The sequence below is a fragment of the Canis lupus genome, chromosome 37 (assembly GCF_048164855.1).
Source record: "Canis lupus baileyi chromosome 37, mCanLup2.hap1, whole genome shotgun sequence".
Taxonomy (NCBI): Eukaryota; Metazoa; Chordata; class Mammalia; order Carnivora; family Canidae; genus Canis; species Canis lupus.
The window spans coordinates 3,938,175-3,954,102 of NC_132874.1; the positions used below are offsets into that span (position 1 = coordinate 3,938,175).

Genomic DNA, 15,928 nt, shown 5'->3' on the forward strand with positions numbered 1-15,928 from the left:
AGAAGGTGCTCCTTTATTTTAGGGTCCCCCCTCCCTTGCACATTAAGGCCTCCCTGCAGGTCTGGCTGACAGGGTGAGAAAAGTGTTGTTGATAGAATTGTGTGAAGACAGGCCGTCCCTCCCTGCTCGCATGCACCCCCTTCTCTCCCTTTCAAGATCATGGCTGGGGCAGATCTCCTCTCCTTTTCCTTGTCTTCCTAAGGCAGTCACTCCCTCCCATCTCTGTAGTATTGCTCCTTGTGGTTACTGCATTCCATTGGTTCTGGCCCTCCTTGCGACACCAGAAGGTCAGTAGCAGCCTAAGGCCATGGCACCAGGCCAACGCCATTCACCTTGCCTCATCCCGACATGTAGGCATTGGGGTCATCTCAAGTCTTGAGGAGGAGGAGAGCACAATGTGTAAAATACTTTGAGAGAGAGGTAGGCCACATTCACGTAACTTTTATCACACTCTATTGTTTTAATCATCCTAGTTGATTACTAGTTGTCATTAATCTCATACAGTGCCTAAATTAGAAGTTAAACTTTATCAGACATATGTGTGCATAGGAACAAACAGTACACGTAGAATTTGGTACTATTTGTGGATTTGGGCATCTGTGGGGTGGGGTCTTGGAATGTATCCCCCACAAGTAAGGGGGGATATGATATTCCTGCCGTGCTGTTAACCAGTCTTGTGGCTTTGAACACCAGCTCTGTGGTCAGGACTTTCCACATTCTCTCTCCTCTGAGTTCTGGACAGATTTATCCCATGGCCTGCTCAGCAGCTCCACTTGCATTGGATGTCTTGCATTATTTTGGGTCATGGCCTTGCCTTTCTTCCAGTTGCTTCGTCATCCATACCTACACCCTATCCAAGCAGCTAATGCTGTAGGTTCCACCTTCAGGATAAATCAGGACCTTCATTGCTACCATCTTGCTGTAGTACACCGTCCTTCACCTGGATCACACTGTCCTTCACCTGGATCACGGCAGGCGCTCCCACCGCGTTTCTGCGTCTGCCCTTGACCCCTGCACTGTCTTCCATATGGCAGCTGAGGGAGCCAGTCCTCCAGCGCGTCCCATCTCCGAGAACAAGCCAGGGACCCCTTACACTGATCTACAAACTACAGTGGCTTCCCGCTGCCTCCCCAACTGTATGTTGGTGCTTTCCCTTGTCTCACCTGGCTGGCTTCCTTGCTGTCCTGGAACACAGGGCATGTTTCCTCCTCAAAGTGTTTGCATTCATATCCTCTTCATTCAGGCACCCACTCGATTCATCTCTCATCGCCTTTAAGTTCATTAATTCTTTTTTTATTTATTTTTTTATTATTATTTTTTTAATTTTTATTTATTTATGATAGTCACAGAGAGAGAGAGAGAGAGGCAGAGACTCAGGCAGAGGGAGAAGCAGGCTCCATGCACCGGGAGCCCGACGTGGGATTCGATCCCGGGTCTCCAGGATCGCGCCCTGGGCCAAAGGCAGGCGCTAAACCGCTGCGCCACCCAGGGATCCCAAGTTCATTAATTCTTTAGCGCTGTCAAGTCTGCTAGGTCACCCATCCACTGAGCCTTTTTTTTTTTTTAAAGTAATCTCTACACCTAATGTGGGACTGGAACTCACAGCCCTGAGATGCAGAGTCGCTTGCTCTACTGACTGAACCAGCCAGGTGGGTGCCCCCCGCCATCCACTGAGCTTTTGAATTTTGGGGAGGCTTTTTTGTTTTTAAGATTTTATTTATTTGAAAAAGGGACAGAGAGCAGAGCAGGGGGCAAGCAGAGGCAGAGGAAGAAGCAGACCCCTCGCTGAGCAGGGAGCCCCCATGCGGGGCTCCTTCCCAGGGTCCTGAGACCATGACCTGATCTGAAGGCAGACACTTTACCAACTGAGCCACCCAGCCAGCAGGGCCACTTTAACCTAATTTCTCCTCTTGGGAAACCAAACTTGCCATGAAAAATTGAGCCCAAACCTGCGGTTGCCAATTCTCGAGAGAAAATTTTTTTCTTCACACAGAACACTGGGGCCAGATATTTTTGCTTTCTTATTCACCCTTTCGCCCACAAGGATCTCTCCCAAAGGTTCCTGGCTCCATGAGGTTCTTTGTTTCCAACTCCTGGACTTGAATGTGACCAGGGCTCTGACCTGTGCCCTCTTAACATCATTAAACTGAACTCCAGGTTTTAGAAACCTGCAATCTCTGGCAGCCACTGTGTTGGGATTGGTTTTTCACTCTGCTTTCCAGCTACCTGTTCCTTTTAGTGCTTATTCTCTGAGTGTGATTATGGATTTGAAAGGGTGTTTTGGGGGGATCCCTGGGTGGCGCAGTGGTTTGGCGCCTGCCTTTGGCCCAGGGCGCGATCCTGGAGACGCGGGATCGAGTCCCACATCGGGCTCCCGGTGCATGGAGCCTGCTTTTCCCTCTGCCTATGTCTCTGCCTCTCTCTCTCTCTCTGTGACTATCATAAATTAAAAAAAAAAAAAAAAAAAAGAAAGGGTGTTTTGTACTGTATCGTATTTTCCCAGCAACCTCAATAGTTTACTGGGTTGCCATCTTGCTAGACACAGAGATCCAGACTCTTCCCACACATATGTTATGCCATATTTTCTGTTCACGGTCCACATCTCTCATGTAATATTGTGTCACAGACTGTGGTAATACGTGAATATTATATATCCGTGGGATATTCAATTAACTTAGTCATACCTCAATATGGGACATTTGGGATTCCAATTTATTATTTATTATTATTATTGCCTTGTGTTTTAGTTATGACAAAACTAATTTTATTTAAAAGATTACTCTTCATTATATCTTTCCTACTTTTATGCTATTAAAATATCAATTTTGTAGATTAAATAGAAAACTAGGATTTTGATTTATCTTTTTAAATATCTATCTATTAGAGAGAGAGAGAGTGCCCCAGGAGAGAGGGGCAGAAGCAAAGGGAACCCCAAGCTGACTCCCCACTGAGCATGGACCCTGATCCCATGACCCAGAGATCATGACCTGAGCCAGAATCAAGAGTTGGGCACTTAACCAACTGAGCCACTGGCTGTCTCTTTAAATATCTTTGCTGAACTATATCCCTTCATCTAATCCCCTGATTTTTAAGTTCATTTTCAGTTTGGCATTTTATTTATTTCTTCCTAATATTAGTGACGATTTTTGCCGACTAAGAAATGTTTTACAGCTTTGTCATCACATTGACAGGTGAAAAGATGAGTGACAGGTATATAGAAAACTAAACAAGCAACCAAGACATTTATTAACTGCCAAAGTACAAACATTTTTAAGTTTTTTTTTTAATTTTTATTTATTTATGATAGTCAGACACAGAGAGAGAGAGAAAGAGGCAGAGACATAGGCAGAGGGAGAATCAGGCTCCATGCACCGGGAGCCCGACATGGGATTCAATCCTGGGTCTCCAGGATCACCCCTGAGCCAAAGGCAGGCGCTAAACCACTACACCACCCAGGGATCCCAAAGTACAAACATTTTTAAAAGAAAGATGTATGATTATATGCAGCTCATTCAAGAAGAATATTACATAGTTATAATAAATTAAACACATGGAAAATAAAAGTTATTTTTAATTTTTTTATTTTTTATTATTTTTAAAAGATTTTATTTAATCATGAGAGACACAAAGAGAGAGGCAGAGACATAGGCAGAAGGAGAAGCAGGCTCCTCTCAGGGAGCCTGATGTGGGACTCAATCCCCGGGCCCGGGATCATGCCCTGAGCTGAAAAGGCAGATGCTCAACCACTGAGCCACCCAGGGTCCCAATGAAAGTTATTTTTAAAGTGCTTTGCATGTATGGGTTTTTAGAAAGTAAGCTAACATAAATCATCTTATTAAAAATCCACTGCAGTAAGGAATTATCAAGTATCCACTGTAAAAACATCAAGATAAATTGAGCTTTTATAGTATTTGAATATAATGAATTTTTATGAATATCTTGAGAGGCACCTGGGTGGCTCAGTCAATTAAGCATCTGACTCTTGGTTTTGGCTCAGGTCATGATCTCAGGGTCATTGAGATTGAGTCATGTGTGGGGCTCTGTGCTCAACTGGGAGTTGGTTTAAGGATTCTCTCTCCCTCTCTCTCTGTCCCTCCCCCTGCTCTTGTATTCTTCTCTCTCTCTCTCTCTCTCTCTCTCTCTCTCTCAATAAATAAATAAATAAATAAATAAATCTATCTTTAAAAAAAAGATACCTTGAGAGGATCATGCTGGATCTTTTATATTAACTGATAGGATTTTTTTTTTTTTAATTTTTTTTTTAATTTTTATTTATTTATGGTAGTCACACAGAGAGAGAGAGAGAGAGAGGCAGAGACACAGGCAGAGGGAGAAGCAGGCTCCATGCACCGAGAGCCCGACGTGGGATTCGATCCCGGGTCTCCAGGATCGCGCCCTGGGCCAAAGGCAGGCGCCAAACCGCTGCGCCACCCAGGGATCCCAACTGATAGGATTTTAAAGACGTTCCTGGGTGGTGCAGTTGGATAAGCATCTGACTCTTAGTTTCGGGTCAGGTCATAATCTCAAGATCATGAGATAGAGGCCCATGTGGGGTCCATGCTCAGTGCAGAGTCTGCTTGAGATTCTCTCTCCCACTCTGACTGTTCCTCCTGCTTGTGTGTGCATGTGCCCATGCTCTCTCTCGAATAAATAAATCCTAAAAAAAAAAAATATCTTCAGTGTTCATACCAATTTTTGTAAAACCTTGTATACAGTGTTTCACAAAGAATATAATACAACATGAGATACGAGGTAATTAACATCCACAAGAACAAATAATGTCATCTGTGGAGAAGTCTGGGAAACCATTCACTTTGACCATGCTTTCCTTGTACTTTCCATCCTCCTCAAAAACACTGTTGTGCTTAAAAGGAGTTTGTCATATGTTCTGTAGAAACTTGTATCTTTTTATCCTGTTCTTTCTTTGTGTGAAGAGGGACCTCCTCTCTGCTACACTGAACGGAAATGGAGTGATGACACATTGTGATGTAGTCAGGAGGGATAACATAGGGAAGGGAAAGTGCATGTGCACCTGTATAAAGATGCAGACAAGATAGCTTGAAATGGAAAATTCAGGAAGTAATGATAAAAACTGTATTTTAAAAGGTAAGGTAAGTACCAGAAAGAAGAGCTGCAAGTGTTGAAGGTGGCTGGTTGCTCCTTCAGAGTAGACCCTGGAGATGGGGAGGGAGGCTCCTTTGTCAGGCTCTTTGCCTTTAAAACTGATTAATTTAGGGGATTCCTGGTGGCTCAGCAGTTTAGCGCCTGCGCCAGGGCGTAATCCTGGAGTTCCAGGATCCAGTCCTGCATCAGGCTCCCTGCATAGAGCCTGCTTCTCCCTCTGCCTGTGTCTCTGCCTCTTTGTGTCTCTCATGAATAAATAAATAAAATCTTTATCTAATAAATAAATAAATAAAATTGATTAATTTAAAAAAGCATAAGAGGTAATATCACATTAGCTAGTATAAAAGTGACTTCTTCTAGGATCAACAGTGAACTCCAGCGCAGCAAAATGGGTACCTGTGGGCAAACCTTACCGAAAAACAGAACAGTGAGGAGATAAGTATCAGGCTGGATTCTGGCTGTCACATACAGGATTTTATTTTTTTCCATACACTCAGCTCCAGCTGAGATGAAAGCTGTCAGCTGGCTTTGAACAATGTTTCAGAGAACTACAGTAATTCTATCTCTTTGAAATTGGGATTGCTTAATTTAAAAAGTTGAAAATTGGGGATCCCTGGGTGGCGCAGCGGTTTGGCGCCTGCCTTTGGCCCAGGGCACGATCCTGGAGACCCGGGATCGAATCCCACATCGGGCTCCTGGTGCATGGAGCCTGCTTCTCCCTCTGCCTATGTGTCTCTGCCTCTCTCTCTCTGTGACTATCATAAGTAAATAAAAAAAAAAAAAAAAAAAAAAGAATTTAAAAAAAAAAAAGTTGAAAATTAAGGTATGGAAATGTCCCTCCCCCCCTCCCCCGACTGGCTTTCTGAGTCCTTTCTCTCAGTTTGCTTCTCCCTTTCACTTGAAAGATAGTGACTCCTTGTGTTCTGTCTTTTGTCTGTAAGCTGCTCATGCTTGCATTAAATGCTTTCATACATCAGTGGGGATTCAGCAAGGTGACTGGGTCAAGCTATTACTTCCGTGAGCGAAGAAGAATCAGTGTTGGCTCTTTCTCTGGATGATGTTGTATGTGTAGATCTTCTTCTAGGGAGGGACATATACTAGCTGTCCAGGGCAGCCTTAGCTGCCCTCATAGCCAGGGCTACCTGATAAAATACAGTAGAAATATGTCCTAAATACTGCATGATAAAACAATCGTGATTTATCCCAAGTCCACATTTAATTGGGAATCCTGTATGCCTATTTGCGAAGTGTGGCTGCCCTATTCATCGTCTGTCCCTCATGTGTCACATACATTTCCTGACTGTAACCTTGTGCAGGCTCTTTATTGCTCTTGTGATTTACCGAGGCTCTTGTTGCCAAGTGGATCTAAGCCTTCAGTGACCCAGCATAATAGCAAGAGTATTAAATAGATTTATTTATAAAATATTAAAGATGTTCACATGACTCCAAGGATACAAAAGGCTATTTGCTTAAAAAAAAAAGTCTCCGTCCCTGCCCTCCCCTTAGTCATAATAAATATTAATGGTTTCTTGTATATTCTTCCAGAGGGAATTCATCTCCAAGCAAATTGATATTTATATTTTCCCCTACCCGACTCCCTTTTCACAGGATTAGTAAATACCATAATCACTGTTTTGCATTTTCTTTCTTTACGGAACAATAGGTCTTGCTATCTGCCAGCATGCTAAGAGTTTTCTCTCTCTTCACAAATGCAGAGTTTTTCATGTTTGGGGGGACTGTGATTTATTTAACCAATTCTCTGCTCACAGAAGTTTGGTTGCTTGCAGTCTGCTTGTTCATTCCAGTATTGTACCCAGGAGCAACAGAGAGTGCATAGGATTTCATAAATGCCCAGGTGTGTCTGTGGAATACATTCTCAGAAGTGGGATTGCAGGAAGTGCGTAGTGCCTGCCCCCTGCCCTCCATAGACACTGTTCCTATTCACACTCCCATCAGTGAGCATTGAGTAGCCATATCCTCACCAACAGAAGAAAGTAGGAAGGTTTTTTTCATCTGTGACCATCTCGTAGGTGAAAAAATGACATTCCTTAATTTTAATTTGTATTCCTCTTTTTTATTCCTGACTTTGAACATCTTCTTTTGAGGTATTTAAAATGCATTTATATTCTCTGTGTCCTGTCCATTGATGAACCACTCTTTGAATTGGATGATTGTTGATTTGAGGGCATTCTTGTTTATTAGGGAAATTATTCTTCGTCTGTGATGTGAGTTGCAAATATTTTTCCCACTTTGTTGACACTGACTTCATATGTGGCGATGTTTCTATGAAAATTTTTATTTCTACCTTTTATTAATGGGTACAATTTATTCATATTTTTTGTGTGACTTCTGAGTTCATATCATGCCTAGGCTTTCCTCATGCAATTATATAGTTATATATTTACATGTAGTCCTTCATAGTTTCTTTTCTTTAAAAAAAAAAACAACTTATTGAGCTAAAGTTCATATAACATACAGTTCACCAATTTACACTGTTCAGTGACTTTTTGTGTATTCACAAAGGTGTACAGCCATTGCCACATATATTCTAGAACTTTTTCATTACCTCAAAGGAAATCTTGTGCATAAGAAAAATCATTTCTTTTTATTATTCAGTTGTCATTTTATTCCTGTCTCCCAATCCTGGCAACCACTAATTTACTTTTCTGTACATATGTACATATTTGTCTATTCTGCAAATTCCATATAAATGGAATGATAGGGGCACCTGGGTGGCTCAGTCAGTTGAGTGGCTGCCTTCTGCTCAGGTCATGATCTCCCAGGGTCCTGGGATCGAGCCACACGTCTAGCTCCCTGGTCCTTTTAAATCCCTCTTCCTCTGCTCGTGCTCTCTCTGTCTCTCTCTCTCTCTGCTCACTCTCTCTCTCAAATAAATAAATAAAAATAAATTAATTAATTAATAAATTAATTAAAATGGAATTATATAATTCGTGGTTGTATCTGACTTCTTTCACTTAGCATGTTTTAATTTTTTTAGCATAATGTTATCAAGATTCATCCATCTTGTAGTATATTTTTTTTTATTTTTTTATTTTTATTATTTTTTTTTATTATTTTTTTTTAATTTTTATTTATTTATGATAGTCACACAGAGAGAGAGAGAGGCAGAGACACAGGCAGAGGGAGAAGCAGGCTCCATGCACCGGGAGCCCGATGTGGGATTCGATCCCGGGTCTCCAGGATCGCGCCCTGGGCCAAAGGCAGGCGCCAAACCGCTGCGCCACCCAGGGATCCCATCTTGTAGTATAGATCCATACTTCATTTCTTTTTATTGATGAATAATATTCCACATATGGATATATTACATCATGTTATCTATTTTTCAATTGGTGGACACTGGGGTGATTTCTACTTTTTGATGATTGTGAATAATGATTCTGTGGATACTCATATACAAATATTTATGTGGACATATGTTTTTATTTCTCTTGGCTGCATCCATAGGAGTAGAAATGCTGGATCATACGGTAAGTATATTTAGTCGTTCTGAGGAACTGACAAAAACTGTTTTCCAGAGTATCAGCATCATTTGACATTTCCACCAGCAACGTATGAGTTTTACTCACTCCATATCTTTGGCAACATTTTTTATTGTTTGCCTTTTTAAAAAATGTTTATTATTTTTTTTAAGATTATTATTTATTCATGAGAGACACAGAGAGAGGGAGAGGAAGAAGCAGGCTCATTGCTGGGAGCCCAATGTGGGACTCAGTCCCAGGACCCCAGGATCACGACCTAAGCCAAAGGCAGATAGATGCTCAACCACTGAGCCATCCAGGTGTCCTTATTGTTTGCCTTTTTTGATGTTAGCTGTGCTAATGGGTGTGAAGTAGTATCTTCTTGTCCTTTTGATTTGCATTTCCCAGCTAATGATGTTAAGCATGGTCTCATGTGCTTATTGGCCATTTATCTGTTTTCTTTGGATAACTGTTTGTTCAGATCCTTGCCTATTTGAAATATTATTCGTCTTATTGAGTTATAATAGCTATGTATACTAGATACAATTCCTTTTTTTTTGTAAGATTTTATTTATTTATTCATAGAGATGCAGAGAGATAGAGAGAGAGAGGCAGAGACACAGGCAGAGGGAGAAGCAAGCTCCATGCAGAGAGCCTGACGTGGGACTCAATCCCGGGACTCCAGGATCATGCCCTGGGCTGCAGGCGGTGCTAAACTGCTGCGCCACCGGGGCTGCCCTAGATACAAGTTCCTTATTAGATATGTGATTTACAAAAATTTTATCCATTCTATGGGTTGTCTTTTCACATTCTTGATGGTGTCTTTTCAATCACAGAAGATTTTAAATTTTGATGTTTATTTTATCGGTTTTTTCTTTTATTGTTTTTGTTTTGGTGTCATATTTAAGAGACCGTTGCTTAATCCAAGGTCATAAAGATTTACACCTGTTTCCTTCTAGTATGTTTATAGTTTTAGCACTTATATTTCATTTTTTTATCTATTTTTAAAATTTTTGCATATGGTATGAGGTAGAGGTCATATTTTATTCTTTTGCATGTTGATACCTGGTTGTTGCAGTACCGTTTGTTGGAAAGACTGTTCTTTCCACTGAACCATTGTAGTACCTTTGTCAAAAACCAATCCTGTGGCTTATTATTGTGCTTTTATGGTTTTGTTTTGTTTTATTTTTGAAGAGTTGATATATTTATTTGGAAGAGAGGGAGAGTGAGAGAGCAACAGAGGGAGAGGAAGAAGTAGACTCCCTGATGAGCAGGGAGCAGGGGGCAGGGAGCCAGAGATGGGGCTCAATCCCAGAACCTGGGATCATGACCCAAGTCAAAAGCAGATGCCTGACTGAGCCACCCAGGTGCCCACGTTTTGTTTTTTAGGGTAGAAATTTATCTTCGTGTAAGGTGTGAGGTAGGAATACAACATATTATTTTTTTTCAAATGGCTTGCCATTTTTTTAGTATCATTTATTCAATCATCAGTTTTCCCTCCACTGATTTGAGATGCCATTTTTATTTTTTTTAATTAAAAAATTTTTTGAGATGCCATTTTTATTTTTATTTATTTATTTTTTAAATTTTTTAAAAAATTTATTTATGATAGTCACAGAGAGAGAGAGAGAGAGAGAGAGGCAGAGACACAGGCAGAGGGAGAAGCAGGCTTCATGCACTGGGAGCCCGACGTGGGATTCGATCTTGGGTCTCCAGGATCGCGCCCTGGGCCAAAGGCAGGCGCCAAACCGCTGCACCACCCAGGGATCCCGAGATGCCATTTTTAATAATTTCTTTTAGTCTTGTAAATATTTGGACCTACTTATTGAATATTCAGTGATCTACTTTTGCACTTATACCATCTGTTTTAATGACTGTCACCTTATAACATGTTTCACTGTCTGGTAGGAATAATTTTGCCTTATTTCTCTTCTGTTTCAAAAAATTCTTGCCTCCCCTTCTTGTTTATTCGTCCATGTAAACTTTGTGATCAGTTTTATCTAGTTTTCTATTCCTCCAATTAAAATTTCTACCAGCATCATTTTTATTGGGAACATGGAAGTGTATAGGTTGACTTAGGAAAAATTGACGTTTCTGATGTTGAGCCTCTCTATCCAAAAACATTTATTCATGTTTTTCTCCATTTATTTCTTGTGTTTCTCACAACTTCCCATTTTTAAGTCTTAAAATGAACATATCTTGGTGAATTTATTCATAGCTCTTCTTTTTTTCATTATTTTTTGTTTGTTGTTGTTGCTATACTTTTCTGTTGTATCATTTATGTTCTTTTCTTGTTCCTATATTCTCCCATTATTTCTTCTAAAAGTTGTTGTGAATGGTAAAAATCCTAAGAAATATGAGACATACCTTAATCTTCTATTTTTAATTTAATCATTTGGTCCTTGAGGTTTAAAAATAGACAGGTGTCTTCTTTCTACTATACAGTCATCTGTTTACAGTGGGGGAATACAAAGTTGTCTGTCATGCATACCAGCAGTCTTGAAATCCTCTATCACTTAAGTGGTTTTCCTAAATTCTTCATATTTTCATTTAAAATGTGTGCTTATAGTAAACATTAGCTTTTTTATTTTTATTTGTTTTTTTAGATTTTTATTTATTTATTCATGAGAGACAGACGGCGGGGGGGCCGGTGGCAGAGACACAGGCAGAGGGAGAAGCAGTCTCCATGCAGGGAGCCTGATGTGGGACTCAATCCCGGGTCTCCAGGATCATGCCCTGGGCTGATCCTGGGCGCTAAACCGCTGAGCCACCGGGACTGCCCACATTAGCTTTTTTAAAAACTAAAATCATTAATGTTAATGGGTGAGAAATTTGTAAACCAGAAGTCAAATTATATCAACTTATATTTTAAGATTGATCTTTTTCCTCAAGAAGTTTATAATTTAGTTGGAGAGAAAATATACGTATACCTGAAAAAATTAATTGCCCCCATAAGGAAGTATATGCTAGCTTGCATATAAGTGGTTTCAGAATTCTTGGCCTTATCAGCCACTTTAAAAAATTACTGAATTCTCATAAAGGTTTGGTCTTATATAGTATTTGAAATCTTCTGATGAAGTTAATTCATGTATTGGGACCCAGAAAATGGAGGCTGGTGTCCTGAACCAGCCCACATCACAGATTTAACTCTGAGTTATGGGAAACACCTGTCAAGGAATACTAACATATGCAAATGGAAATCCTGTAAGTCAGCTTTGGCTAACTTAAATTACCCTAGAAAATAGGGCCTGCTAGCCTTGGACAAAGATGCCGGACCTCCCAGACAACCTTCCAAGCTCTCATGCCCTTTTATTCATTGCTGCTTCTAATGCTCAATAAAACTGGGTCTTGGGGCACTTGGGTGGTTCAGTGGTTGAGCATCTGCCTTTGGCTCAGGTCGTGATTCCAGGGTCCCAGAGTCCTGCATCAGGCTCCCCATGGGGAGCCTGCTTTCTCCCTCTACCCATGTCTCTGCCTGTCTCTCCGTGTCTCTTGTGAATAAATAAAATCTTAAAAAAATTTTTTTTTTAACTGGTTCTTGCCTAAAATTTCTCAGGAAGAATGCTCCATTGCTTGTGAGTCACTGTACTTCTCCAATCTATACATTGTTTTGTTTTGTTTTGTTTTCTTGAATAAAGGACCGCAAACTTGTGACTGTATTGTATTATTTTTGTCATTTGACATTCCATAAAGTAGCTGTGACTTACTATGTCTCTGCTGTGAGCTTATCTGAACCTAAGCATTTTATAGCCCATAAGCTGAACAATAACAACAAAAATTGCTTTAAGTAATGTTACCTATTAAGTAAAATGGCATCTAGGTCCTTATAATAGAAAGTTCAAGATAGGCAGTGGCTTAAATGAGATGAAAGTTTATTTCCTCCTCAGAAAAACTCAAAGGTTGGCAGCCCAGGGCTGCTCCAGTAACTCCATGTCGAGGCTTCTTCATGGTTGCAGATCGCTGCTGGGGTACCAGCCCTCATGCCCTTTCGAGGCAGCAGCAAGATGGAAAGAGGAGGGGAAGTCAAAAGGAGGTTTCCCTATGAGTCCTATCCAACAGTTGCTTTTATATGTGATCCAACAAAATGGAATCACATGACCTCACTAAGCTATAGACAGAGTAGATGGGGTTGGAAATGTAGTCTTCTAGCTGGGTACCCTGGTGCTCCAAATAAACTGAGTCTTATTACTAAGGAATAAGAGCGGAATGTTCACTGCATAGACAAGGAGCAGTCTTGGCCATGGTCACCCTCACCTTATCCTTGAGCCTCTCTCTGCATCCTTGAAAGAGGATCATCATGATCCCTTTCTTGTCCAGGTCTTAGCACAAGGAGTGCTCCATTATTGCTTGATGAGTACATTTTTGTACTTTGCCCACACCTGGGCTCACCCCATTCCTACATCTCATTCATTCTCTGATCCTAGTCCTAAGCCCTGCTTACCTCATCTCTGAATGAGCACTATAATCAAAAGAGAAAGAATGCTATTGGAGCAAGGGTTCCAGGATGGTCTAGGGATCATGAACAATAATATACTCAGAGGAGGAGGGAGGTTTAAGAACAGAATCAGGCCAGAAATGCCAGGAATCAGAAATTTCTACTCTAGGGACTCTTGGCTGGCCCAGTCAGTAGAGCATGCAGTTCTTTTTTTTTTTTGAGCATGCAGTTCTTGATCTTGGGGTTGTAAGTTCAAGGTCCATGTTGGGTGCAGAGATTACTTAAAGATAAAACCTTAAAAAAAAAGAAAAAAATATCTATCGTACATACCAGTTGGTAACTTTTTCCTTTTTTTTAAGATTTTGTTTATTGATTTGAGAGAGAGAGAGAGAGAGCATGAATGGGGAGGAGAAGAAGAAACAAAGTCCCCATGAACAGGGAGCCCGACATGGGGCTTGATTCCAGGAACCTGCATCCTGACCTGAGCCAAAGGCAGACACTTAACCGACTGAACCACCCAGGCACTGGTAACTTTTTAAATAGCTGGCATGTTAGAATGACCATGTTGAAATACCCTAAGCCTTCTTTAAAAAGGAAAATTATAATTGTATTTTATTAATGCAAAGTAAGATGTGCTCAGTTTAGGAAAAGAGAAAGAAAATACAGGTAAGGAAGAGGAAAAAATATGAAAAGGAAGAGAAAAGTTATTCTCATTAGTCTTCACCTTGAAAGGGGCATTTCTTTCAGATCTTTACATGTGTAAAGTTGATCCATGAAGAGTTTATGTAATGGTGTATGGGTTTGTACTATTTATAACGTTTTGAACTTGTTAAGCCTTATTTTAAAAGTCCTATTTTATCATGCAGACACAACTTTACATTTGATGGAAAAATTTTTTTGAAGGTAGACAGGCTTTCTATGTGAATTCTTTAGTATTTTTCTTTCCCTTTACTGAAGACATGAAACAACAGCAAGGTGGGCAGAAGGCAAGCAGCAGGAAAGAGCATGACCCTTATCAAGAGAAATGGCAATTCAGAGACTGAACAAGTAAGAGAGATCTTGTTAAGGAACCCAGAATAGAATGTGCTTATGTCCCAGAGCCATAGAAATGGACAGGGGCTGCTGCAGGGAGAGCTTGAGATCTGACTCTGAAGCTTGGTTTCCTTTCATGGAGAGGAAATGGGAATAGTAAGAACTGTTTCAGAGAGATTTGTTATGATGATCAAGTAGGAAAATATGTCAAAACATAACTTAAGGGCAGTCCCGGTGGCCCAGCAGTTTAGCGCCGCCTTTGGCCTGGGGTGTGATCCTGGGATCGAAGGTGTGATCCTGGGATCGAGTCCTGAGTCAGGTTCCCTGCATGGGGCTGGCTCTGCCTGTGTCTCTGCCTCTCTCTCTGTCTCTCTCTCTGTGTCTCTCATGAATAAATAAATAAAACCTTTTAAAAAAAGAACAAAAAACATAACTTACAAAGTACTACCCATGTACTTAAAAATACAAAACTTATAAACTATTAGAGCTAAAAGACTTTTGGTAACATCTGGTCCATATGCATATTAATGTTGGATAAATGGAGGGCCACTGTTTACTCGTATTAATGTACTGAATAGGGATCCCTGGGTGGCGCAGTGGTTTAGCGCCTGCCTTTGGCCCAGGGCGCGATCCTGGAGACCCAGGATCGAATCCCACGTCGGGCTCCCAGTGCATGGAGCCTGTTTCTCCCTCTGCCTGTGTCTCTGCCTCTCTCTCTCTCTCACAGTCTGTGTGACTATCATAAATTAAAAAATAAATAAATAAATAAAGAATTTAAAAAAATAATGTACTGAATAAAGAACCTTAACTATGGAACTGACACTAGGAAACCCCTTGTTAACTGAGCACTGTAAGTTTGCACTGGGAAATGACAATGAGTTGCTGACAGTACATTGCACAAGGGTATCTGACAGAGTGCTGAGGGGTTGGAAATGTAATGGTGTATGGGTTTGTACTGTTTGCCAGTCTGTTTGCCAAGCTGTGTACTTTTGGAGTGCTTTTTGCCCAGCGAGGTGTCTTTTCTTAATTTGGCCAAATGTAACCAATGGTATGGTAGAGGGCTGATCTCTTTCCATGGGATGATGGACTGACTGTCCCTCGCTAACAGCAGCATTGCTATTCTGGAGCAGCATTCCGGTCAGCTGACTGAATGCTAGTACTGGATACCCAGCTGCTCTCTCTGGCCTTTTGGGTACTGTGGTCAATTACTGCAGATGAGAGATGGTCAATCTTCCCTTCTATCCACTTGTTATCTCAAACCACACTTTCAGTGCTAGAGTGAAAGGAAGTTATTGGTGGCAAATTATGTGCACCAGTAGGTTTTCTTTTCGGGGTCTTAGGAAGGAAGCTTATGGGGGCTCTTACTGAATGTTGACATTCCCCACTTTACCTTAGAAGTTAGTGTTCTGATGGCCTCTGTTACTGTGCACAGAGAAGTATTATAGCAACCTCCTGACTTTACCTTGGTCATCTTCACTCCTTTCTGGTCTCTTAGTCTATGTCAACTCAGTAACACTAGATCCTTTTAGTCCTTCTTCTGCCTCCCCTGAGCCCAGGGCCAATGATGGTTGCAGGGTGGACAGCAGGCTCATTCTAAGTTGTCAGTGACAGAAGTGTCAGTGAAAGTTGAACAGGAGGCATTCTCAGGATTTGAGTTATTTCAAAGTAAGTGTAAGCAGTTGAGGGGGAGGTATAGAATTTTTCCTTAATCTGCTGGGTATTGATTACCTTTAGCTCAAAATAATCTTCATGCCAAAGTGGTATACTTTGAGTGACAAATTCTGCTCCCCTTCTTGTTCTATAAAACTTGCTAACAACTGACCTCTCTACCAGCAAGACAGACACCTAGAGTTTGTAA

The 15,928-nt window shown here is 40.9% G+C and overlaps 1 protein-coding gene across 9 annotated transcripts in view; it reads left to right on the forward strand.

The window, feature by feature from the left end:
* KIAA0319 (KIAA0319 ortholog) overlaps positions 1 to 15,928 on the forward strand; it is a 100,871-nt gene that overhangs the window by 20,506 nt on the left and 64,437 nt on the right. For 3 of the 9 annotated variants that reach the window (XM_072813873.1, XM_072813872.1, XM_072813874.1), the window contains exon 2: positions 8,590 to 8,612. The exons of the other annotated variants lie outside the window; for them this stretch is intronic. The gene's annotated coding sequence lies outside the window, so the exon portion shown is untranslated. The remainder of the gene's footprint in view (positions 1 to 8,589; positions 8,613 to 15,928) is intronic. 9 annotated transcript variants of the gene reach the window in all.